This window comes from Sinocyclocheilus anshuiensis, unplaced genomic scaffold (assembly GCF_001515605.1).
Source record: "Sinocyclocheilus anshuiensis isolate Anshui unplaced genomic scaffold, SAMN03320099.WGS_v1.1 scaffold2914, whole genome shotgun sequence".
NCBI lineage: Eukaryota > Metazoa > Chordata > Actinopteri > Cypriniformes > Cyprinidae > Sinocyclocheilus > Sinocyclocheilus anshuiensis.
In genome coordinates this window covers 8,321-11,373 of record NW_015547771.1, presented here as the reverse complement: position 1 = coordinate 11,373, position 3,053 = coordinate 8,321, and positions in this window count along the sequence as shown.

The window sequence follows — 3,053 nt, the reverse complement described above, 5'->3', positions numbered from 1 at the left end:
TTCAGCTCCAGGTTGTTAAGACTGCACCAGACAGCCAGCTCTTTAACCTCCTGTCTGTAAGCAGACTCGTCTCCGTCCTGGATGAGGCCGATGACTGTAGTGTCGTCTGCAAACTTCAGGAGCTTGACAGAGTGGGGGGAGAGAACACAACCCTGGGGGGTGCCAGTGCTGGATGAGAATTTTCCTAGCTTTACTAGCTGCTGCCTATCTGTCAGGAAGCTGGTGATCCACTTACTGTTTGTTGTAAACGTTTGACTGGTAGTGTAAGCCCCTGGTCTGTCCAGATGTTGTAGAATATAATGCAGTCCCATGTTGACTGTATCATCCACAGACCTGTTTGCTCGGTAGGCAAACTGCAGGGGGTCCAGTAAGGGTCCAGTGATGTCCTTCGGATAAGCCAAAACCAATCTTTCAAATGATTTCATGGCCACATACTTTAGAGCCACAGGTCTGTAGTCAAGGAATGCACATATCTTCACAGAAACTGATATATGATGTTACAGTCTCTGAAACCGCTGCCACCGATCTGGACGAGCTTACAAAGATAGTTTCTGTAAAGCCAGGCTCACGTGCGCTTGCGGAGGAATGTAGACACTCACGAGAATGAACGAGCAAAATTCCCGTGGCGAGTATAAAGGCTTACAGTTAATGAAGAGCACTTCTAGATCGGGACAGCACATCTTTTCCAACACAGTTACATCTGTACACCACCTCTCATTGATGTAAAAGCATGTCCCGCCGCCGTGCGATTTCCCCATTGATTCTGTGTCACGGTCCGCTCTGAACAGCTAAAAGCCCGGGAGATGAAGCGCACTGTCCGGAATGGTGTCATTCAGCCAGGTTTCCGTGAAACACTGAGCAGCAGAGTTTGAAAAATCCTTGTTTGTCCGGGAGAGCAGAAGAAGTTTGTCCGTTTTGTTGGGTAGAGCGTGGAGATTCGCCAGATGGATGCTAGGCAACGCCGTTCGAAAACCGCGCAGTCTGAGCTTGATGAGCGCACCGGCTCGCTTCCCCTGTCTGCGCATCCTGAAGTGCTTGATCAGCGCCGCAGCTCCGCCAACTACAATGTTCAGCAAAACGTCCGAATAATCGAAATCCGGTAGGAGATTTTGTGGTGTCTTCTGCCGAATGTTCAGTAGTTCATCCCTGGTAAAACTGATCGTGTTTGAGAAACAAAAAACAGGAAAAACTAACAAAAACAGTACAAACACTGGAGAGCCAAGCACTGAGGCGGCCGTCCGCGGCACCATCTTGAGTTCAATCTGAATAAGACAATTGAACGTAATATGAAACTCATAAAAACAATGATATAATTTATATTATGAAGCAAAATGATACACAATAATAAAACTTTCTGACATTGTTCTTTAGGGAGGAACTCCATCTTTGAGTTGATCTGAATCTCACAGTTGAATCTGCTAGTTTTGAAGATGAACTTTATTCACTGTGAAAACTTTAAATAATGTGTCTTTGTCTTGTCATTTGTAATGTCTAGTTAGGACAGATTTATCCAGATGATATTTTATTGCTTGATACATTATTGCAGCATCAGACCTGAAAGTGCTGGATCTGAAGATGATCTACTTACTGTGATTGTTTTTTGTATGTCTATGTAGAGCAGAAGAATGATTGAAACACTTCCCACATGCAGTGCAGTGATACGGTTTCTCTCCGGTGTGGATTCTCTCGTGTCTTTTCAGATTTGCTGACACACTGAATCTCTTGTCACAGTGTGAACACTTGTAAGGTTTTTCTCCAGTGTGAATCCTCTCATGCAGTTTTAAACAGTTTGCGGAAGTAAAAGTCTTTTCACACTCAAAGCACACATAGTCTCTCACACCAGTATTTTCTGAGGTACTTTTAAACTTTGTAGACATGAAAAACTTTTTCCACACAAACAACATGAATGTGGCTTCACTTGTGTATGAACTGTCAGGTGCTGCTTTAGGACTGAAGCCCAGAAAAATGTTTTCCTGCATTGATCACATGCGTACAGTTTCTCTCCAGTGTGAATGTTCATGTGATCCTTAAGGGTTGATGAATTTGCAAAACTCTTCTCACACTGATCACTTCTCACACTGATCACAAGGATACGGTTTCTCTCCAGTATGAACTCTCATGTGAAGCTCAAGTTTATATTTGCAGTTCAAACTCTTTCCGCACTGATAACACGTGAACGGTTTCTCTCCAGTGTGGATCCTCTTGTGTGTTTTCAGATGTGTTGACAGACTGAATCTCTTGTCACAGTGTGAACACTTATAAGGTTTCTCTCCAGTGTGGATGTTCATGTGATCCTTAAGGTTTGCTGATCGTGTTTCCACACTGAGTGCAGGTGAAAGATTTCTTGGCTCTTCTTTTCTCAAAATTTTTCTGTTTGGTTTGAGAGCAACTCAGAGGTTTTTCTCCCGTTTTAATATGATTTTTATCCTCAACTTCACTCAATTCTCCAGTCTCCTCATTTTCTTTAATCGACTCTGAAATAAAATAATAAAATTAAAAATTGTTATTTTTTAGTAACTCATAAAAAAACACAGATAACACATTAGCTTGATTATGATTATTGAATGATTATTTTTTATTACATTTATTTATTTTCTCACCTAACATGCAAGTTAGGCGAATTGAAGACTCTAAATTGTTCCCGGACATGTGTGTAAAGACAAGACTTGTGTATGGATCGACTTGTGTATGGATCGACTTTTGTATGGATTAACTGGTTCTCGCCATAGATATAGCCTTAGATGCTGGAATGGCATTAAGAAGGAAATAAACAAACAAACTTTCACACAGAGTGCAAAACGATTGTTCACCTTCTCCTAATTCACGACTGCACACTGGGTGGCGCCGACCAACAATGTATTTTTCCTCAGATATGTATCGTATATGGATTTAACATCGTCCACTGCTCAATATACAGCATTAAATTAAGATAAAGTTTGGTTCTACACCAGAAACACAAACATCTTTAATGCTAACAAGAATATCCTATAATATAATTTAGAGGTACAATTATCATCAAGCTACACTTGAAAATGTATGTAATTATTAATGTA